The following is a 25,700-nucleotide window of genomic DNA, read 5'->3' as shown; positions in this document are numbered from 1 at the left end:
TTCTAAAATATTGGGTCTTGTCAGATACTTTTTTATAAACAGGAACATAATATATTTAAAATATACCCTGTAATGTTTAAGGAAGAAATGTCATTGCTCATAGTTGAATGCAGTGTAAGCACGAGTGTATAAATTGCTTCCTGAACCCTGGTGGGATTGAATTAACTACTACATTACTATTTGTTTTACCCACAAACAGATTTGAATTCAGAGTTCTGGAGTTGAACACCATAATTACAAAAAGAAGGAAAAAAGAAAATAAGTAAGTTTTTTAAAAACATCAAATTATCTGACTGAAGGGAAAATGGAGGCCTGAAGTATGTATGTATTTTGAATATAGAGAAAGCAATATAATTCAATATACCATAAGAATATCAGAAAGAGTACACTATTGATTCTGTCCTAGAAATACTCATTGAAAAGGAAAATCAAGAAAACTAGAAGAAAAAAATCAGACCCCATTGCCCTGATATACAGTGGGGCCTTGACTAGTGTCCCGACTAACGAGTTTTTCGAGATACGAGCCGTCTCTTGGCCGATTTTTTGCTTTGAGTTGCGAGCTAAAATTCGGGTTACGAGCCAGCTTCAGATACCCCACCGCTAGTTGGCGCAGCAAATGTCACAGTGAACACCACAACATCAGCCCAGCATCACGTGTCTCACTCGTTCACTGTTGATTTGACATAGTAGTTATTTGAGTTACGAGCTCCGTCACGGAACGAATTAAACTCGTAAGTCAAGGCCCCACTGTATCTTCTTTTAGTCTATTTCTTTATGTCTGTTTCCTTACTATCTTCTTTAATTTCAGTGTTTTGTTTTTTTCTTCCCTACATTTAAAACACTTCTAGCTCTTACCTATTATGTACTGTGTATTCCAGTTATTCACATACTTTATGACAGGCTCTTTCTCTATCAATATGTCCTTGTCAATACTACTATGAATTTTGGGTTGCTGCACGGGTTATTATTATGTAGGAGCTTGTCACAAATCATAATCTATAAGAATTAGACCAAATTCTGGGAACACAAAATTCTTATTTAACATTCAGAAAATTTTATATATGTAAACCATATGTTTATTCACGTTAGGATCAGATGTTAAAATATTTGTAATTTTCCACCCTTTTACACTCAGTCATAAATTGAAAGTGTAACATTTATACAAAGCACTCATAGAGTAAATTTTACAATCCCAGTGATATTAATAACTTTTAGCAAGGACATTTATAAACTATCCAGGTAGAATGTCAGTAAGGAAATTTTGACCTTAATGACACATTAGACCAAATGGAAATGATTGCTATTTATAGAGCTTTCTATCACAAAATGAAAGAACAAATTTTTCTCAAGTGCACAGGGAACATTCTCAAAGATAGACCATATGTTGGGGCAGAAAACAAGTCTCAATAAATTTAAGAAGATTGAAATCATACCAAGCATATTTTCTGACTATAACAGTATGAAACTGGAAACCAACTACAAGAAGAAAGCTGGAAAAACCACAAATGTGTAGAGATAGAACAACTATTGGATCAAAAAATAAAAGATGAAAAGATATCTAAAAACAAATGAAGATGACAATATGATGTTATCAAAAATTTTGTATTGCAGCAAAAGCGGTATTAAGAGGGAAGTTTATAGGATTGCAAGCCTACCTCAAGAATCAGGGGGAAAAAATCAAATAAGCAATATAACATTAAACCTTAAAGAACTCAAACAAGAAGAGCAAAGCCCAAAGTAAGCTTAAGGAAGAAAAGTAGGACAGAATTAAATAAAAAGAGTGGAAAAAATAATGAAACAAGAAGCTAGTTCTTTGAAAAGATTAATAAAATTGACAAACTTTTGTCTACACTCACTAAAGAAAAAAGTGAGAAATGAAAGAGGGAAAGTTACAATGGACACCTAAGAAATATACAAGAATGCTATGAAAGGCTATCTGCCACAATATTTGATAACCAAAAAGAAATGGACAAATTTTAGAAGTATATAACCTTCCTGGACTAAACCAGAAAGAACTGGAAAACCTAAATAGACCAACAGTAAGAAAATTGTAACAGCAATCAAAAACCTTCCTAAGAAAATGAAAGTCCAGGACTACATGGCTTCACTGGTGAATTCCACCAAACTCTTAAATAATATTTAATACCCATCCTTCTCAAACTCTAACAAAATTTAAAGAAGTAGGAATACTTCCTTACAAGGCCACCATTACTCTGATATCAGGACAAAGCAAAAACAGGAAATCACAGGCCTATATCTCTGATAAACATAGGTGCAAAACTCCTCAGTATATCCACATCAATCATTGCGATACACCACATTAACAAAATAAAATATAAAAATCAGATGATCATATCAATAGTTGCAGAAAAAGTTTTTGACAAGATACAACATCCATTTATAATAAAAACACTAAATTGGGTATAGAAGGAAAGTACCTCGATATAATGAAAGCCATATGTGACAAACCCTCAGCTAATATCATACTCAATGGTGGATACCATCAGGAAAAAACAAAGAAACAAGGATGCTGGCTTTTGCCACTGTTATTCAACATAGTACTGGAAGTCCTAGACAGAGCAATCAGGCAAAAGAAAGAAAGAAATTCCATCCAAATTGGGACTGATAAAGAAACACTCTGTAGATGACACAATGCTATCTAAAGAAAACCTTAAGATTCCACCAAAATACTATTAGAAACAATAAACAAACACTGTAAAATTGCAGGATACAAAATCAATATACAAAAGTCCACTGCATTTTTATATACTAACAATGAAATATCAGGGAAAAGATGAAGGAAAAAATCCATTTACAATTGCAATAAAATGATAAAATACCTAAGAATAAACTTAATAAAGGAAGTAAAGGACTTATACACTGAAAACTACAAGAGATTGCTAACATATGTTGAAGACACAAAGAAATGGAATGATATTTTATATTCATGGACATGGATTAGAAGAATATTGTTAAAATAGCCATATTCTCTAAAGCAATATAAAGATTTAATGCAATCACTATTAAAACCCAATGTCACTTTTTATAGACATAGAACAAAATATCTTCAGATTTGTACAGAATCACCAAAGACTCTGAATAGTCAAAGCATTCTTGAGTAAAATGAGCAAAACTGGAAGTATGATACTGGAAGTATCATACTCCTTGACTTCAAACCATACTACAGAGCTACAATAATCAAAACAGTATAGTGTTGGCAGCGAGTATAGACACACAGACCAATGGAACAGAATTGAGAGCCCAGAAATAAATCCATCCATACATAGACAACTAATTTTTGACAAATAAGCTAAAAACATACAATGGAGAAAAGATAGCCTTGTCAATAAATGGGAAAATGGAAAAGCCGTATGCAAAAGGATGATATCTGATATCATACACGTATTAACTCTAAGTAGATTGAAGATGTGAATCTAAGACCTGAAACAATAGAATCATAGAAGAAAAATAGGTGCTAAAATCATGGACCTTGGTCTCAGAGGGAGTGTGTGTGTGTGTGTGTGTGTACATGTACTTTATTGCATAAGCAAGCTTCTGAACAGCAAAAGAAACCAAAGAATAAAGGAACTAACCAAATGGAAGTGGATATTTGCAAATGATATCTTGGATAAGGGGCCAATACTCAATAATTCATACAACTCAAGTACAAGACACAACAAAAGATCCAATTAAAAAATGGGTGGAGGATAGACACTTTTCTCAAGAAGATATACAGATGGCCCACAGATATATGAAAATATGTTCAACTTCACTTGGTATTAGGAAAATGTAAATCAAAATCACAATATCACCTCACACCTGTTAGAATGGAAAAAAAGGGAACATAAATTATCGTAGCTTCTATGGAAAACATTCTGAAACTTCTTCAAAATATTATGAATAGAGCTACCATGGGACCCAGCAATGTCTATTCTGGGTATCTACCCCCAAATTTTGAAAACATAAAGATATATGTACCCCTATGTTTACCACGGCCTTATTCACAATAACCAAGACATGAAAACAAGTGTCCTTCAACAGGTAATTAGATAAAGAAGATGTGGTACTTATACACAATTTACGCATCTACAAATAAGATTAAATATTGCCATTTGCATAATATGGATAGATCTTGAGAGTATTATGCTAAGTCAGACAGCAAAGGACAAGAACGATAGCAAACAGATTTTACTCACATTGGGATACAAAACAAAGAGCAACAAATGAACAAACAAAATAAAATCTTAGAAACAGACAATGTGATGATTAGGAGAGTGAGGAAGGGTGAAAGGGGTCAAATATATGAAGACAGAAGGAGACTCGACTTTGGGTGGTGAGCACACAATAGAATTTACAGATAATATATTATAAAATTGTACACCTGTAAACTTATGTAATACCATTGACCAATGTTACCCCCAATAAATTTAATATAAAAATAAAAGCAAAATAGTCAATATCTTTACATTTATATAAATTAGATATATTTTCTTAACTTATAGTGTCATTTTAGAAGTGGTGATTCAAATATAGACCACATGTGTGGGATAAAGACTTTAAAAAGTCTGACATCAGTTTTGGTCAAGCTTTATTACCAAATGAATTAAGATTAGTTTCGGATCTCTGGACAAATGAGCAAAATATAAACAAAATTAATACACACACAGATTTGATTTGCAAAGCTTTGGGGATTACAGATGGCATATGATAGATTTTAGACTTGTAAAGATATGTAGAATACCAGTGTGGATAAAAATAATGACCTCTGATATTATGAACGAGCAATGTACTTTTCATTAAAGAAGTAGATCAGTGTTGTTCTAAAGCAGTGGTTCTCAACCTTCCTAATGCCACAACCCTTTAATAGAGTTCCTCATGTTGTGGTGACCCCCAACCATAAAATTATTTTCGTTGCTACTCCATAACTATAATTTTGCTACTGTTATGAATCGTAATGTAAATATCTGATATGCTATATGTGTTTTCCGATGGTCGTGACCCACAGGTTGAGAACCGCTGCAAGAGTGAGACATTTTCAATATTAGTCATTTTACTCCCTTGTTGATTAAAAATTAGCCCTAAATATAATAATTAAAATATTGATGGTAACAGTGGTAAATGCATTAAAAGCTTACTAAGTCTCAGATATCTCAGAAATAGCTATTAGCAGTCACGTTATATAAATGAAAAAACAGAATCTTAGAGATATTAAATAAGGTAATACAATTAGTAAATGTTGGAACCAAAGTACAACCCAGATAGTCTAGTTTTAGCACAGTCTGAAATAAACTAAGCTCAATTGAATAAATTTCTGTTTTATATAAAATGTGGCTTGAATTTTTGATATTGTTTGCATCCAATTTGCAATGGAATAAATAAAATTTGCTTTTATGTAAATCATTATATATTTATAATACCAATAAAAAGATAGTATTATAGAAGTTCATGTTAGAAATAGATTAGAATTCAGTGGTTCTCAACCTTCTGGCCCTTTAAATACAGTTGATCATGTTGTGACCCAACCATAAAATTATTTTCGTTGCTACTTCATAACTGTAATGTTGCTACTGTTATGAATTGTAATGTAAATATCTGATATGCAGGATGGTCTTAGGCGACCCCTGTGAAAGGGTCGTTCAACCGCCAAAGGGGTCGCGACCCACAGGTTGAGAACCACTGCATTAAATAGAGAACATATCACAATGCAAATGCATGAGATTTTTTTTTCCTTAACCATTGATGGCTCTGCCCATAATATTGTTTTCTTTTTGTTTTTTACAGTGTACATCTCCAATTGAAAAGCAGAAGGACATATCCTATCACAGTTTTAATTGTGCTAAGTATAGTGATGCTTTTAACTTTTAAAATATATATTTAACATTTACTATATATGTAAGTCTTTTTCAAGTATTTCTGGGATAGTTGTGTTATTCTAAATTCACCAGTATTACATTTTGAAATTTGCAAGTTTTTATTAGAATGAACATGACAGTAACTAAAGCACAAGTCAATGTAGAACCTACTAACAAAAAATAACTCTAAGTATTTTAGTATTTATATTCTAATTTTCATTTCAACCTTATAAGACAGGTCAAACTCATAGAAGCAGAGAGTAGAATGGTGGTTACAGAAGCAAGGTGGGAGGAAGAAATGAGGAGTGTTGTTCAAAGGGCAAAAAGTTTCCTTTGATGCAAGATGAGTCAGTTCTGGAGATCTGAAGTATAACAATATGACTGTGATATACTTGAAACTTCTTAAAGGATAGATTTTATGTTTACACATCACACACACACACAATAAAAATAATTACATGAAATGATAAATTTATTTAGCTTGATTGTGATGACTATCTCACAATGTGTATGTACCTATGTCAAACCATCAAATTGTACATCTTAAATATATACAATTTTAGTTGCCAATTATTCTTTAATAAAACTGGAAAAATATGTCTTTTTAAATTTTAACATAGACTTCATGTCTATTAAGTTATTGATCATTTCATGTTTATAGTGGATAAAAAATAAGAGAATTATTGAAAAAATAGAACACAAGGTCATCTTTACTATGAAAATCATAATAGAATATTAAACTTCTACTTTTATCAGAAATAGTGATTTACTATGTAAAAGAAGAAAATAATTCATATAAGTTTCAGTATAAAAATATAGTAAAATTTAATAAAAGCTAATCTTTATGGGGCACTTAGAGCGAGACACTCTGTGGAGGGTGTTACATGAATTATATATACACACATATATATTTAAGTATATTTTTATTGATTTCAGAGAGAAAGGGAGAGGAAGAGAGAAACATCAATGGTGAGAGAGAATCATTGATTGGCTGCCTCGTGCCCCCCCCCCACTGTGGATCAAGCCCACAACCCAGGCATGTGCCCTTGGCTAGAATCGAACCTGGAACACTTCAGAACGCAGACTGATGTTGAACCAAACCAGCCAGGGCAATGAATTGTATTTTTATCTGTCTACTTAAAATTAGAGTTCAATTTTCCTCTTATCCCAGCAAGACATATAAGATCTATATTTGTTTAATAACTTTCTCAAAGTCACACAGTTGGTGCACCCGGAGTTAATTGCTAGAATCATGACTCCAGTACCAGCACTCTCAGCTGTTATACTATAATCTGATGGTATGTGATCAGTTAAAGAATATTCTGTGATTCTGTGTCTTAGAAATAATAAACTGGACAATCTCAATGATCATTTTGAAATATTCCTCAAATCTAGAATTCTGCTTACAGTTTATAATAACCAATTTTAACTAAAACAGATATAACAGTAATAATATCTTCCCAAATTCCCTCCATACTGTGATCAATCACAGCTTCTTCACAGGTCCACTGTAATGTTCATATAATTTACTCTGATTTATCAGCATTGAATGTAAAGGAATTATCCCACTTATCTATAAAAAATCTAAGGAGTATACAATCAATTTGACACATTACACTATAAATATAGTGAAGACCTCTTTCAAAATAGTGTTGATCCATCTCTCCCCAACTTACTTTTACACACACAAAAAGTTGGCAACCCCAGTTTAAAACTGAATTTTCCAACATAAACAATACTGCTCTACTCAAGTATGCTTTAAGAAAGGAGAATAAAAGACAAGAAAGGTATAATAGGAAGAGAACATTTTCATTCTAAGGGCGAGAGAAACCCTGGTGCTGAAATAGTCCATGAGGGAGTAATGTGAATATCAGGGAGCCTATTCCTTATCCTCACCTGCTGAATTTTGACCTCTGTGCATTTCTGTTGTCTCTTAAAAAATATCTGTTCTTTTACAAATGCACAACGAGTCCCTGCAAAATTTGACCATAATCTTGGAACATGACAGGTGGTTGGATTCACATGGTACAACATTACCCTCATAGTCAGTAATTGGGACATGAAATTTGGTCAATAAATATAAATATACTTAGCATTTATTGAATTCTTCATAAAAATTTATGTAGCACTTCATTTAATTCTCACAACAGCCCTATGAATTAAAGACTGCTCTTCGACCCTGCTTTATATAATAAAACTGATGTATATAAAGACACATTTCTTATATATAATGATTTTCTCATATATAAATGTCACAGAGCCAGTAAGAGTAGATATACTTTTTGAATGAGACAGCAGATAGTTTGGGAGAATTTCTATAAGTTTCACAAAGAAAAAAAAAAGAATAAAAGTGTTCCCCTACAAAACATCAATTCACAAAGAGAAAGGGCAAGAGAGAAAGGAACAACAACAACAAAAAAAAAACAATCAGAGAGTAATTTTTTAAAAAATGGCAACAATAAGTCCTTCCTCAGTAATTACTCCAAATATAAATGGATTAACTTATCCAATTAGATGACATAGAATGGCTGAATGGATAAAAATACAAAATCGAACTTTATGCTGCATACAGACAATTAAGCTTTAAGGACACACATAGAATGAGATATCTGCATACCCATGTTTACTGCACCATTATTAATAGAAACAACCTAAATGTCCTCAACATGTCAATGGACAAAGAAAATGTGATACACACACACACAGATGTTACTCAGATACGAGAAAGAAGGAAATCCTGTCATTTGCAACATGGTTGAATCTATTGATATTATACTAAATTAAATAAGCCAGAAAGAGAAAGAAAAATATTATATGGTATCTCATCTGTAGAATTTTAAAAAGAATAAAAAGCAGATTTCATAGAGACAGAAAATAAAATGGTGGTTAGTAATATATTATTGTATACTTACAGGTTAAGAATAGCACTCAATCTCACCATAAAAAATTTTGTCTATGTTAACTATGCGAGGTGATGGATGTGTTAATTATTTTTATCTTGGTCATTATTCTACAATGAATATATATATCACATTGTACACTTTAAATATATAGTTATATGTATCAATTAATCCTCAATAAAGTTAAAGAATCAAAGAAATCTTATGAATATCAAGCAAGATTTAAAGCAACAAAAACCATTAAGTAGTCAGAGAAAAATATTTAAAAATATACTGATAATCAGATATTTTTAAGTGCAAAAGAACCAACAATAATAAGAGTTTATTCTCAAAAAAACAATGCAAGTCTAAAGACTTTAGAATATCTTCAAAATGCTGACTGATATTAACTGTCAATCTAGCTTACATATCCAATAAAAGTATTCTTCAAAATTGAAAGTAAAAGATATACATTTTTACAACAAAAACATCATGAACTAAACACATTAAAGGGAATTCCAAAAACAATGTTTAAGTTAGTGGAAAATAATGCCAAATGTAATCATGGAGATGGATGGTGGAATGAAGAACATAGAAAAATATTAATATTTGGTTAGATATAAGTAACTATAAACTGTATATACAATAAAAAGGAAATGCACTATAAACAGTAATTTTGTGATGTATGTTTTAATCTGCAGTGGCCTCCAGACTATTTGTACTCTAACATAGAATTCTAAAAAAATAGTCTGTGTCATTTTTTGTTAAATTATTCTAATGAAACTTGTATACAAGTCTTAGTTTGCCATAAGGAAGGAGCTGCTTCATACCTACCTCGCTGGTATCTTCTCTTACCACTCCCTCCTGCCAAGTTATGAATTCTATGTCAAATTATCTACTGCTCTTCCAATGAGCCACATTATTTTAAGCCCTCTCTCATTTTCACAGGCTACAGACTCTGCCTGTCTGTAAACGTCTCACTCTTTAAAACTCAGCTTAGATATTTATTCCAGTGAAACCACGTGGCCCAATCCTTGTCCATCAGTGATTGGTAAGTATTTAGCAATTAGTGTGGCCCAGATGAACATTCTGCGTGTCCACAAAATGGCCCTCTACACTTGCCTCTAACCATTGCTATCACATGACCGAGTGGAATAATGTCTTCCTCCTCTTTATACTGGGCGAACTATATTTTTATCTGCCCTTCATTTCTGGAAACTCAGCACCCAAGGAATGCCTCCCTTGCAGAATATAGTCAGTAACTGATGTACAAATGTCTGATGATGGGAATCTTGAATTGCATTTTCCAAACTGTTGTTTTTACCTTTTTTCAATGTTTGACCTCTTGAAATTTCCAAAACTTTCTATTTAAGAAAAAAATGGTAATAAAGATTGTGGGTAAAAATGATTATTGTAAATTTGGGAAATGTCAAGATAAATACATTTAAACCGTATATTTATAACAAGAATTGTAGCTCTCCAAGAAACCTCTTTTTCACTTAACATCTAGTAACATTTCAAGGAAGTTTTTAGAACACAGCTTTGAAAAACCTGGGCTACTCCATACTCACTTAGCCAGAACTTATTTTATTTATTTTTTTTTCCCCTCTTAATGAGAGAGAGAGAGAGAGAGAGAGAGAGAGGTTTCTGTACCTCTGTACTTTTTTACCATAACTCATCACAAATAAAATTTAGGCATTAAATTAGCATTTCTCCTTCTATAACACCTTTATTTTTCGATGTTTGACCTCTTGAAATTTCCAAAACTTTCTATTTATTTTAATATCTCACTGCAAAAAGAGTAAAGGAATGATAGTTTGTCACAGATATAAGGAAATGTAGTCAAGAACAAAGACTATATTTTCTTTTCTGTGATTGTCAAGAGGATATGGTAGAAGCCATGATACATGTAAAAATAACTATACACAATATATTACAATATTATTAATATAAGTATTCCTTAAAGTAATACTTCCCTGAAAGTTCTTTTTCACTCAGTTCAATAGCCTTGTTGAAATACTTATTAATACAAAAATGATGTATGTTTTCTTTGTGAAATGCTGACCTAGGAATTTTACATATTCCCTTCAACTGGTGATTGCTAGCGTGGTTACTTGAGTATTAAGCTACTTGTCAATAGACACCACACTTTGGTCTCTACATTATCTTTCTACCTCAAGTCATTTCCATAACTATATCAAATATTTTAATACTATTTTTCACACATTTTTTCAATTCCATAAATTGCATATCCAAATATATCTATGTTAAAACTAATTAATTTCTAAAACTATACCAACTGATGTGATTGGCATAAATCCTAACCTCTCACAGGTAACAGTTTACACAGGTTTAAGGCAAGTAGATATCTACCTATACTCAAGTGTCATTAAAAGGTATACTAAGTGCTATGAGCACTTAAAAGGAAAGTCACACTTGAAGAAGGTAAGGATAAATAAACCAGGATCAGAAAAATATCACAAATAACATAGTTGTTTATTTCCCCCTTTGATGATTGGACAGGATTTCAGGAGGAAAAACGTTTGGAGAAGGTATTCTAAGCTGAAGATTTAACAAGTACAAAGGAGTGAAGGTGACAAAACACAAAACTTGTCCAGGAGCTATTGGCCGGTCTGGGCAGCTGCAATGCTATCTAAGTGTGCAGCCTAAGTGGGTAATAGACTGGCAAGTTCTGTTGAGGTCATTTTGTGGAATTATTAAAAAATCAGGCAAATGGATCTGTATTTAATTGAATTGATACTTGGATGTCATTTAAAGTGATTGAGCAGGGTAAGGGTTCAATCAGTGTTGCACTTGAGGAACATTGATCAGCCACACGATGTGAGAGTGTAGCTGAGCCAGACACAGAAATACCAATTAAGTAAAGGCAACAGGCAGAGAGCTGGTGAGAGGATTAGAGGATCTCATTAAAACCGGAATGAAAGTAACGAGGAGAGAGAAGCTAGATTTGAGAGCTAGAAGATACTGACGGACACAAAATAGTTGATGTTAATGGGCATTCCATATTTTCTCCAATACAGAACTTTAGATAAAAACACAGAGGGGAAAAAGTGAAAATTTGGAATTACCTAGTGAGAATTGTCTTTAATGGTTTTCCAACAGGTATTTTCCCAGTATTTTTGAGCTATGACTGACATGTAACATTGTATTAGTTTAAGGTACAGAACAGGTATTTTTGAAGCAACCTGACTTGGTTTACAAGTCTGCTGCAGATTTTCTTTAAGGAAACAAAGCATTACCAGATTAGTTTGTTTTTCCTTATGTTACTCTCACGTTGTATTCCTCTCACAATATCATAAATGCAGTGCATATTCTCTACATGATCTTTATATATGTATATATGCATATGTAAAAAATGTAATATTTTAGCATTACCTTAATTTTAATTAAACTTCTATTGTTTGCTTTCCAAAAAATGTATGTCATGAACTCTACCTATATTGATGTATGTAAATCTGGTTAAGTCATTGTTAAACTTTCATATAGTCTGAATATACTGCAATGTATTTTTTTATTTCCTTACAATTAAAGGTTTGGGTTGATACTTAAATTTTCTTTTTGCATTATTTTAAAGTTTTCATTTTAGAACAACTTTTAATTTACATTAAGTTGCAAAGATAGTGCAGAGTCCCTGAATAACCCTCTCCCAGTTTAAATTTCACCTAATGCTAACCTCGTACATTATAGTGATACACTTATCAAAACTTCAAAAACATTACTACTACAAATATATTTTTCTACTACAAATAATTCCATCTCTGGTAGGCATTCTATAGAAATCAAAGAGATGGTAGGTAGGTGGGTGGACAGACAGATGGATGTAAGGATAGATATATGTATGATTAGCATTTTTAAGTATGAATCATTGAAAATATACTGTATTAATATATCACATTAACATTGGCAAAAACAGGGAGGGTTTTTTTCCTCAGAAAATATTGGCATAAAATTACATGTTAAAAGACTGTGAACCCAGATGGTCATTGTCACAAAGATGTTAAAAAATAATTAATTTTTCTTTGACTGATATGTTTATGTCCTAAGTCTAGGCTGGTGGTCAGCAAACTCATTAGTCAACAGAGCCAAATATCAACAGTACAACGATTGAAATTTCTTTTGAGAGCCAAATTTTTTAAAGTTAAACTATATAGGTAGGTACATTGTTATTAACTTAATTAGGGTACTCCTAAGCTGGCCTTTGCTAAAAACATCCTCAATCTGATTGAGGTACGTTCGCTGAGGTCGACCCCTTCCAACTCTCCCATCCACTCTCGTCTTGTATACTTGTTTCGTCTATCTCCTTTCGTTCATCCTCTCTATGTGTCCAAACCATCTCAACATACCTTTCTCAAAATAGACTCGCCCAGGCCGAAAACCGACTTCGGCATGGGCCACGAAGTTTCAATCGCACTGTACAGGCACGCCCTCAGGTGGTATTTTGTGGAAGAGCCACCCTCAAGGGGCCAAAGAGCCGCATGTGGCTCGCGAGCCGCGGTTTGCCGACCACTGGTCTAGGCAATATTTAGATGTCTTTCAGTGATAATTGCTAGTTGAAATAAATATTGCTTTTAGCAAAGAAAACAATGGATGGGCGGGATGTCGCAAACATGTTAGAAGTAACCCTAAAATTTTAAAAAGCGTTGGAAGAAACCTTGGGGGCCACTCAAATGTTCTCATTATACAGAAGGGCAAACAAGACACAAGGGAAGAAAGTGGTTTTTCTCAGGGAACTGACAAGTGCATCTGCAGGGAGCCGGACCCAGGTCCTCGGACTCTCAGTCCAAAGCTTTTATTTCCACTGAGGAGTACTTACGTGAAGCAGAGATCTAAATTAAATTGTTGCAATTTATCATATTACATTTATTTAAAAAATGATATTTATTGACCTATCTTTATAAAAAAAGGACTATCACTATTCTTAATATTTGGGAAAAAAAGAGACATGTTTTTCCACTTAAAAAGGCCTTGTTAATTTACAGAAATAGATATAACATCTGTGAAAATCCTTATTTTTAAATCCCGTAATTCTTGTGGTAGATTCAAAATATGACCATCATTCTTCACTTCTCCCTATGTCCATGCTGTTTGCCATGTGCGTTCCCAGCAATTCAGATCAGAGAGGAATCTCTTTCCTCATTCCTTACATATACTAATATATGCCTATGCCGTCTTGTGGTCATATAGTGCAATGCAAGTCACATGGTACCACTTCCAATTCTAAGCATCAGAAGAGCTTGTGTACTTCTACCCTTTCCCTTGAAACCCTATCGTGCCGCTGGGTGAAGAAGCCCAGGATGGCCTATAAGAAGTGGGAAGAGGAACCAGTCAGTTCCCAGCTAAGCAAGCAGGTGACCTGGCATCTGACCACAGACACATGAGTGAACTTAGCTGAGGGGTCACTGCATCTGGCCCAGATCAACAGAACCATCCAGATGACACAGGTACTCAGATAAAATATTGTTGTTTGAAGCCGTTAAGTTTGATTAGTTTTTTTATTACAATAGCTAAATGATATTCTTTTTTAAAAAATATATTTTATTGATTTTTTACAGAGAGGAAGGGAGAGGGATAGAGAGTTAGAAACATCGATGAGAGATGAGAGAGAAACATCGACCAGCTGCCTCCTGCACACTCCCTACTGGGGATGTGCCTGCAACCAAGGTACATGCCCTTGACCAGAATCGAACCTGGGACCTTTCAGTCTGCAGGCCGACGCTCTATCCCAGTGATGGCGAACCTATGACACACATGTCAGAGGTGACACGTGAACTCAGTTTTTTGGTTGATTTTTCTTTGTTAAATGGAATTTAAATATATAAAATAAATATCAAATATATAAGTCTTTGTTTTACTATGGTTGCAAATATCAAAAAATTTCTATATGTGACATGGCACCAGAGTTAAGTTAGGGTTTTTCAAAATGCTGACACGCCGAGCTCAAAAGGTTCGCCATCACTGCTCTATCCACTGAACCAAACCGGTTAGGGTAAATGATATTCTTTAAAGTTATTATTTACATGAAAGCATGAAAAATTAGAGTGTATGTTATGTGAAATATGAAAGTTCTTTGATAATATATTATATTATTTGTAATCAGAATATTACAAATATTAATACTGATATTGTGTAATATTCCACAATAAAATCTTATTCCATTGGAAGTCATAAATCTAGGCTGAATCACTAGGTTCAGATACTGCTCATAAATTTTTCAAAAATGATACACCCTGCTATGATCATGATTGCTTAATATTATAATGTTTTTAAGATAATGTTTTATCATCTTATTGAATTTTGTACGTTTATTTTGAGCTTTTAAAATATTTTACGTTCTTTCATTATTTAGATTGTTAGACCTCAAAATCAATGCTAAGAAGACACAAATCAAAAGCCTCAATTTTAATAACCAAGCCTGGTTTAAAAATAACTTCTGTTACAGTCAAACACACAGAAACAGATAGAATGGTGGCTCCCAGTGCCTGAGAGGAGGGAAAAATGGGGAGTTCCTGGTCAACGGGCCTAACGTTTCAGTGATACAAGATGATTAAGTTCCAGAGGTCAGCTGTGCTGCAAAATTCTACCTGTAGTTAGCAATACTGTATCACGCTGTGTTCCTCTCACAATAAAAAAAAAGAATTGCAAATGAAGCTTATATTTATGAGCTTAGTGTAATATTTGCATGTGGCCACTAGATAGAGCTAGTATAATAATATCCTGAGAGAATAACAAAGATAGATAAAACAATCTTATACTTATCACATGTACGGTTTGCTTTTCTTTATAATGCAGTTTACATAATGCTATGAACTCTGAATTGGTTAACTTTAAATCAATATACCCTTCTCAACTGTGTTCTGTTTTCACTAAAATAGATCCAACCACCAATATATTATGAAGTTTAATTAATAGCAGTCATAATCCTAAAACCATAATATAACATATTAGTAGGAAAATTTTCCTAAAGCCACCAAAAATAATTTTTTAAATCATATATCATGATTTTTGACACATATACTAGTATATATACATATATATGTATATACAGTATATATATATAGTATTTATCATGTATGAGGCAAATCATGCTTGCTATTTTCAGATAATGATTAAATGTAAAATAAAGAATATACAAAACTAAAGGTTAAGCCTAATGCTGAGATCCTAAAAGCAGAATACGTTAGACTAAAAAATTTTTTCCCTTCTTTTTATGAACAGAGAGAAGACCTTTTTTATGGAACCAACAATGGGCAATATAATTTGTAAGAAATTTAACACTTCTATAAATACACATCACTATCATCATCATCACCATAAAATATAAACTAATATAATACTAGTAAGTCCTTAGAGACTCATTCTTAATATAATTTATTTGCCAGCAATATTAGTTCATTATTTGTAAATATTCACAAATTTGATCATTTTTATTGCAATGTATGTATTATTATAATTTCAAATTAATGGCATCTGGAAAACTCAATTTCTTAATCTGTAAAATAGGTTTAATGTTATGTGATTTAGAAATAAAATTAGGAGCAATTGATTTTGCTAGTCAATAAACAATGTTTGTCAGATTTTATTGACTATGAGAATCATCTAGAACAGTGATTCCCAAAGTGGGCGCTACCGCCCCCCGGTGGGCGCTGCAGCAATCCAGGGGGGCGGTGATGGCCACAGGTGCATTTGGGGGCGATGAATAACTGCTATCAAAATTTAAAAAAAATTAATTTCCAGGGGCTGAGTAATATTTTTTCTGGAAAGGGGGAGGTAGGCCAAATAAGTTTTGGAACCACTGATCTAGAAGCATATTCAAATGAACATTGAGCTTATTTCCAGAGAGTATAACTTAATTCTGCTGTGGGTCCTAAAATATGCATTTTAACAAGTGCCCCTAGGAGTTCTCATGCAGGAGTCCTTATACTATAATTTTGGGAGCACAGATTTAAGAATATAGACCCTAAATTGAGATAAACCTGAAGTCTAAGCCTCAGTTTCTAAATCAATGAAATGGAACAATAAAAAAATCTAACACAAGTAGCTGCAAGGGTTAAAGCAGCTAACACATATAAAAGAGCAACAATGCCTGGCACATAGTAGCAAGTCTGTAAGTGGTGCTCATTATACCCCTTTCCCTAATTATGTCTGAACTGTGTGAATATTCTCTGGCAAAATTTTCAGGGAAGTAAATGATGATGATAGTGACTGGCATTTTTATTATGTTTTTGTGATTTTATTTTTCCTTGCCAGTTATGATATTATGCGGTTCCTGTTAATCACATGCTTACATGAGTAGCAATGTCACTTTATCTATTAATAATTACTTAGAGCCTTGTTCTTGCTTTAGAAAAAAACAACCGAAAACTATGTTTAGGAACAGATTACATTGCCACGAGGTGTGTATGCCTCATTCAGCACAAATGTAAGTTGTCAAGAAAAATATCCAGCATGCCTTTTCTCACAAAGAGCTCTCCAAAAGGGTCTTCAGAACTCCCTCCTCAAGAAAATCATTCAACTGAATGTTGTCATCTAATATTTTAAATCCTTTCCTTGTCATGGGGTTGCGCATAAAATTGTTAACACATGACCTTCAGCGAGTCCATTGAACTAAGCTGCTTTTGTAGGCCTGCATTTACCTAATCCTGCTCACCGGTACCATCCTATTACTGAAGAAAAGCATGTGCTGTGTATAAAATACACTGACCCATCTCTTAACAATTCTCTCTTCTTTGCAAAGTGATGTACATTAATATAATGTTATTTATCTGGCTTTTGGAAAAAATCGCTGCCCCACACTGACATAGCAAAAAAATATTTTGGATTAAAGTGATAATATACACTGCATGATAATGTACTTGTTCGAATACTGAGCTGTCTATTTAGAAGGTAAACTATTTCAAATGATTTTATCGTGTGCTTCTTTTTTCCCCCAACTCAAACCTAAAATTAAGGGAGTTGGGAATAATATTAGCTAACATTTACGGAGCGCTTATTAACTTCCGAACAGTCTCCTAAGTGCTCCATATTTAATTTAACCCTCACAAACTCACAAGGTAGACAGTGTTATTTTCCTGCTTTGACAGCTGGGGCAACTGAGGCACAGAGAAGTGTAAGGAATGGGCCTACGCTCATGCAGAGAGGAGACAGGATTTAAATCCAAGCTGTCTACTCCAGAGCCTATACCCTGAAATAACATCAGAAAGGCCTCCCCCTTTTCATCCCCACAGCCCCATCTCCAGTTAAGGCTCTTATTATCTTAAGTAGAGTTTTAGGGAAGTAGGGGCATTCCAAACATGCCATAGTTTGGTTTTAATCTACTTTTCCAACTATATTGGAGTAATTCCGTTTTCCATCACTTCCCTTTCTGCAGTTGCTGGTATCTTGAACTTGCCCACCTTTACGCTATTGCTTAAGTCACGTGAGTGCACGGCTTTGTTTTGAAACACACCAATATCATAGCCATGGCTCCACATCCCATTCAAATCCTTCATGCTCTGCAATGTGCTTTTCATATCTCTCCAGGGCAAAGTAATTTTTTTTTTTCTGATCCTGGTAGGAGTATCTTGAAAACTCAATCTGAGAAAATCTTAAATTCACAGGTGACTAAACTCTAAACCAGTCTCAGCTCTGATGCACATTTATCTCCCAGGAATAACTTTGTGTTTTGGGATATTTCCCATCCATTGGGTGAGATGCCCTTTATCATGTGTACTGCATTTAGGAGATTTAGAGGTGACCCGCGTGATGATTTATAACTCTCAGTGTGGCTATACAGGAGGAGAATAAATCATCAGCCCTATGGGTCTAGTGACTCACCTAATGGAGAGCCTCAATCCCACAGAAGAATTTATCTAGAGAGACTTCTAGACATGAAGGTATAAACTAAGGTGCAATGGGTACAATGCTTAGGTTTTCACTTTGAAACTCCCACTAGTTCATTATTAAACACTAGAGGCCTGGTGCACGAAATTTGTGCGCTTGGGGGGTCCTTCAGCCTAGCCTGTGCCCTCTTGCAGCCCGGGAGCCCTCGGGCGATATCTGACTGACAGCTTAGCCTGGAGGGAGCAGGCCTAAGCCAGCAGTCAGACATCCTTAGCACTGCTGTGGAGGCGGGAGAGGTTCCCGCCACCGCTGCTGCACTTACTAGTCGTCAGCCTGGCTTCTGACTGAGCGGTGCTCCTCCTCTGGGAGCAACTGACCACCAGGGGGCAGCTCCTGCATTGAGCATCTGCCCCCGGTGGTCAGTGCACGTCATAGCAACTGGTCATTCCACTGTTTGGTCGATTTGCATATTAGCCTTTTATTACATAGGGCTAGAGGCCCCATGAACGAAATTTGTGCAAGGGGTTTGGCCCTCGCAGCCCCTCACAGCCCCTCACAGCCTCGGCCAGCTCTTGCTGCTCCGGCTTCGTCTGGAAGGTCGACCAGAAGATCATTCGGCTGTTCGGTCTAATTAGCATATTAGCTCTTTATTATATAGGATTGTCTCTATCAGTGGTCTCCACCTTTTCTTTGTTAAAGTACAAAACTGTTCATAAATCCCAATATGGTAATCATTATATATTCAATATATAAATTGTTTTAAAACAAAGGCTATAATGATTTCAGTAACAATTTGAATTTTGTTAATTCCAGTAGCACCTATTATCACTAAATATGCAAGGTACATTTTTAATCATGTAGAAGATAATATGTGGAATCTATGAATGTGAGGATTTCCTGTAGTGAACCTCTTGTTAGCCATGACCTGAGAACCACGAATTGAAACTTCTCAATAGGATACCTTATTTAGAATCTTACTACTTACGGCATTGTGATATTACTCTAGCTCCTCCTCTTTCTGCTCTCTTCTTTTTCTGTTTCTCCTCCTCCTTCTCTTTTTCTTCTTGTCATTTAATAACTCTTTTCTATATCAGCAACTCTATAGCTTCCCTTTATGATGAGTGCAGACACACATCCTGAACACTGCAATCCCACTCTCTGGTTTGGAACAGAATTTGGTTTAATTCCCACTCAAGGATATGTTTTAATGTTTTTTGTTCTGTTTTGTTTTTAAAAGAGAGTCAGGAAGGGAGAGGGAGAGAAAAACATCAATCTGCAGTTCGATCTACTGGGAATCGAACCACAACTTGGGTGTGTTCCTTGACTGGGAATAAAACAGGTGACCCTTCCATGCATAGGAGGGTGCTCTAAACAATTGAGCCACACTGGCCAGGGGCAGAATTCAGTTTAAAGCAAGCCACACCTGGGCAATAGCCATTCACCATTTTTTTGTGGCTAAGAAAAGTATATTTTATCCAGGTAAGGAAGCCTGGGCTGCTTCTCACCGACCACGGGTAATGAATATTAGTGACTCAAGATAATCAAGGTAATTTTTTTATTGGTACCAATGACTGGTTGTGTGTCATCAAGTAGGTTTAAAAAGGTCTGCCTCCGCTACACTTGTGAAAGGTTTTCCTCCATGATAAAACAGAGAGAAATTGCCTTTTCCACCAATGGATATTTTTCTATGAAGCAACAGTGCTGGTGATGACAAAAACCATGTTGCAGCCCTAAGGGACCTAACATTATGTGGGGAGTGACAAGGACACAGATGGAAGGAAACCAGGTTCTAGATAAATGTTATCTACCGTAATGTCAGCCTTCACACGTTTTACTGAAACCTCATTGTTTAAGCATTATTAAAATTTTAGTTACTGAAAAATCACCTCATTATGTGCTCATTTTAGTACTCCTACTTTCTCATCAGTTTTGTTCCAAAGAAAGGTATGATGAAGGTCTATTCTAATTGTAACAATACTACATAATACATCTTTTTGTTACATTAAAATAATCTGTAAGCTATATGAAGAATTCAGGAGACAGTGTAATATAAATTTGCCTTTTCATTTCAAATACCTTCTTAAAATTAACAATGGAGAAAATTAGAACGATAATAATGATTACAAAAGTAATTTCACAAAGAGTTTTAACCTTCTATAACAATTTAACTATTATAGAATTGGCTGAAATACATGACCTTATATTAATGTAACACCTATGTTTATATTATTTTAGGGAACACCATAATCTTTTGTGGGATCTTATTGCTTATTATAATTACTTATAGCAATATTCATCATATATTTTCTTTTAAAATTGAGGACTTAACACAATTTTTTGCTAATATTTTAAATATGATTTTTAATTATAAATTATAATGATCTGGTCCTGGTTTTATTTTGGAAGTCTCCTTAAGAATAATTATTAATATCAAAATAAATTTTAAGGTTTATAATATTTTTCCCTAGGTGCATTGTGAATATAAATGAGTTATACTATAGAGCGGTTCTCATCAACCTGTGGGTCGCAACCCCTTTGGTGGTCAAACGACCCTTTCACAGGGGTCGCCTAAGACCATCCTGCATATCAGATATTTACATGACGATTCATAACAGTAGCAACATTACAGTTATAAAGTAGCAACGAAAATAATTTTATGGTTGGGTCACAACATGAGGAACTGTATTTAAAGGGCCAGAAGGTTGAGAACCACTGCTATAGAGACTTATTTTTATTATTCTAGTTTCATAATAGAGAAAACTAATTTCAGAGACCTCACATCACTTAGCATCATATAACTAAAGGGGCAAAAGAACAAATTCTACTCCCATTCTATATAATTATTCTGGTGTGGGTTAGTACAAAATCTGTTAGAAGCTCCATGGTATCTACTTATTATTGTTAAGATTAGTTTCCAGGAATAGTTCTGAGATGAAGATCAGTGAGAGGTCTAACAAAGGATAATAAGCAAAAGGTACCGGAATAGTTTAAGGTTCTGAAATCAGAAATTGAATGGATTTTTCTTAACAAGACTGTCAGATTCGTCATAGAGTCAAGAAATAGAATATTCTGGAAACTTAAGGCATTTCAGTATTAATTGAGTATCATATTCATTCAACACTATAAAATGGCCCATATTTATCATTTTTGGACTATTAAAATGACTTCATCTCATAAAAAAGATAAGAATGAAGAGATGAGTAAGATGAAAGGTATCAGGTCAACCAGGTCATGGAGATGTTGCATAGGATGATAACAAGCTTGGGTTTACATTCTAAACTATTCAGAAGTATTGAAAACCTATTAAGCACAGGAATTAAATGATCATATTTTCATTTTTAATAGACCACTCTGGATTTTTAGGGAAAAAAAACTGACTTAAGTTCAGAGTGAGGGAGATTGTCACTACAGGACAAGACCTTACAGGGAAGTTGCAACTACTCATATAATACATAAGGAGGACATGGAAAGGGAATAAAGGGGTAGATGAGAGAAATACTTATGTGATAAAACTGGCAGCATTGTTGAAATTGCTGAATATGGTGTTAATACAGAAGAACATGCCAGGGCTGAAAAAATGGAGTTCTCTGAAATCTTGACAGTCAGCATTTTGGTTACACTCATGATGCTGGCTTGTATGACTAAGTGGCAAAACTGTGACCAAGAATTATGGGGGGAGAATATATATCTCTATCTCTCTCTATCTCTATCTCTATCTCTATCTCTATCTCTATCTCTATCTCCATCTCTAGAGATAGAGAGATATAATTATATAGTTGGACAGTGCAGGAGCTTGTGTAGCAATCATATTCTCAAAGGAAAAGACAAGAAAACAAGGGCAACACCTTAGGCTGATAAAGAATAGTCAAGAATATCTATAAGGAAACCCAGGAGAAGAGTAATCCAGAAGGTAAGAGAGAAGAGAGGTTATAAAGACATACAGTCCTGCACTGCCTAACTAACAGGGATACATGCTGAGAAATGCTTCATCAGATGATTTTATTATTGTGCGGACATCATAGAGGGCACTTGCACAAACCTAGATGGTATAGCCCAGTGGTCAGCAAACTCATTAGTCAACAGAGCCAAATATCAACAGTACAACGATTGAAATTTCTTTTGAGAGCCAAATTTTTTAAACTTAAACTATATAGGTAGGTACATTGTTATTAACAATTAGGGTACTCCTAAGCTGGCCTTCGTTAAAAACGTCCTCAATCTGTCTGAGGTACGTTCGCTGAGGTCGACCCCTTCCAACTCTCCCATCCATACTCGTCTTGTATGGTACATTGTTATTAACTTAATTAGGGTACTCTTAAGTTGACCTTTGTTAAAAACGTCCTCAATCTGACTGAGATGTGTTCGCTGAGGTCGACCCCTTCCAACTCTCCCATCCATACTCGTCTTGTATACTTGTTTCGTCTATCTCCTTTCCTTCATCCTCTCTATATGTCCAAACCATCTCAACATGTACCTTTCTCAATCCTCGGCACTACATCTTCTTTCACTCCACAACGTTCCCTAAAATTAACAATAAACTTTACTTAAATTTTTAAGTCAACTTCACATTGTACGTGCGTGCCCGCACATGGTATTTTGTGGAAGAGCCACACTCAAGGGGCCAAAGAGCTGCATGTGGCTCTCGAGCCGCTGTTTGCCAACCACTGGTATAGCCTACTGCACACCCAGGCTAGAGGGGATAGCCTATTGCTCCTAGGCTACAAGCCCATACACTACACGGCTATATAAAACAACGCAAGATTAAAGCACAAGAGAAACAACACAGTCAAGAGACTTGGTGAACACTAGATGTATGCGGCTGCTGCTGGTGCAACACAGTGTACTGTTTTACAGCAAACTTTTCAATAAGTAGAGTATACTCTAAAATAATGATAAAAATATAGTGTAGTAAATACAAAAACAGTAACACAGTTGTCTAATAACAAGTATTATGTACTGTATATAATTGCATGTGCTTTACTTTTATACGACCGGCAGCACAGGAAGTTTGTTTACACTAGCATCACCACAAACACATGAGCAATGCATTGTGCTGCAATGTTATGACAGCTACAAAGTCACTAGGCGGTAGGAACTTTTCAGCTCCACTATAATCTCATGGGATCACCACTGTATATGCTGTTATCGACAGAAACTTTGTTATGTGGTACATGACTGGATCGACATTGTTGCAATCAGCAGGGACAGTAAGGAAATTGAAGCTTGTAAAGCATGCATTGCATTCAATAATTTATAAGTTATCCTCTAGGGGGGAAAATGGAGTTCTCTGAGATCTTGACAGTCACCATTTGGATTAGGAAAATAAAAATCTTTTGTGGGTTGTAGTTGTTTTTTACATTATTTTTAAGAACTTTTATTTGTTTGTGCTTTTTATATTTGTGGTTATTTAGTGGGACTTCAATAAGTGAATCTTTACAAGCAGGCAGGCTCGATGTTCTAACATGGCTTGTATTCCAGACAAAATCCCTAGGACAGGCTGCTCCCACCCCTCCACCTTTGAATGTCATTGGTTAAAGAAATGTGCTTTGGCCTAACTGATTGGGAATTAACAGAGTAATTGTGTTTTAACCATCTTAGCTTAAGATGCATTTTTGGACATTCAAGAGAAGTTTATGACTGCAATTGGATATATGGTGCTGGCACTAAGAAGAGGTCCATGTTAGAGGTAATAATTTCTAAATTATGAGCTAATCAGTTGTATGTGACATAAAGCAAGAGTGTAGAGCAGCAAGAAGAGGCCCTAATAGATCACTTGGATACACAAACAGATAGAGGTCTTGTAAACTAGAAAAAGCCAACCAAGAAAACTGTTAAGAGTGGCAATTGAGGGGGAAATATAATTAGGATGGTTATTAAAAAAAAAAAAGACAGAGGAAACTGTTTCAAGACAAAAGGATGGTTAATTGTGGTAAGTGTTGTTGATACTTTGTATAATGGAAAGTCAAAAAATTGGTTGTCTTTGGCAGTAGGATATTAATGACATTGATTAGCACAATTCCTGTTGAATAGTGTGGGAAGTAGACTAAGTATATTGAGAAGAAAAGCGGAGCTGAAGTTTGAGCAAATAGTCTCTTAAACAATTTTGCTGTGAAGAGGAGTAGATAAGAGATGAATAGTGTTAGGAGGATAGTATTGGCACAGGATTTTTAATAGGTGACACAAAAGTTTTGGTGTCAATTAAGACAAATTAGAGTAAATGCTTTCAAATGGAATGGCAGGATCATCTTAAAGGTGTGTATTTAATACTGAGTAGTTTTCCAAAAGAGCTTGTGCCATTTTACATTTGCAATATGAGAGTTCTACTTACACCATTTTCATGCCAATACTTGATATAATCAGTCTTATTAATTGAATCATCCAAATGAAAGCGTAGTAAGCTTAATTTATATTTCTATGATGACTAATGATACTGGAAATCTTATGTGCTTATTGACTATCAATATATCTTCTTTTGTAAAGGGCTTCTGCAAATTATTTGCCCATTTTATTGGTTTATCTTATTGATATATTGAGCTAGATAGTATTTACATTATGGATACAAGATGTTTTTCAGAAATATGAATCATAAAACTTTTGTTTTGCCCTAACCGGTTTGGGTCAGTGGATAGAGTGTCGGCCTGTGGACTGAAGGGTCCCAGGTTCGATTCCGGTCAAGGGCATGTACCTAGGTTGCGGGCACATCCCAAGTAGGGGGTGCGCAGGAGTCAGCTGATAGATGTTTCTAACTCCCTACCCTTCTCACTTCTCTGTAAAAAAAATCAATAAAATAAAACTTTTGTTTGTAGATTGACTTTTTACAGGGATTTCAAAAAGCATTTTTTTAAAATAATTTGAATAAAGTCTAATGATTCAAATTTGCTTTTATGGTTCATGCTTTTCTGTACCCTATATAGTAAACCTTTGGCAACACTCCTGTCACAAAGGTTTTGTTTTATTTTTATTTTTTCCAAAAGGTATTTTAGTTTATAGACTTAGGTCTACGATCCATTTTTAGATAATTCTGGTTCTGATGTAAAGGTGGATGTTAATTTTTTTTTCCCTTATAGGGATATCAGGTTCTTCCAGCACCATTGGTTACAAACACTATGCTTTCATTACTCCATGTCTG

Source organism: Myotis brandtii, unplaced genomic scaffold (genome assembly GCF_000412655.1).
Source record: "Myotis brandtii unplaced genomic scaffold, ASM41265v1 scaffold285, whole genome shotgun sequence".
NCBI lineage: Eukaryota > Metazoa > Chordata > Mammalia > Chiroptera > Vespertilionidae > Myotis > Myotis brandtii.
Note: the sequence above shows the minus strand (reverse complement) of the source record.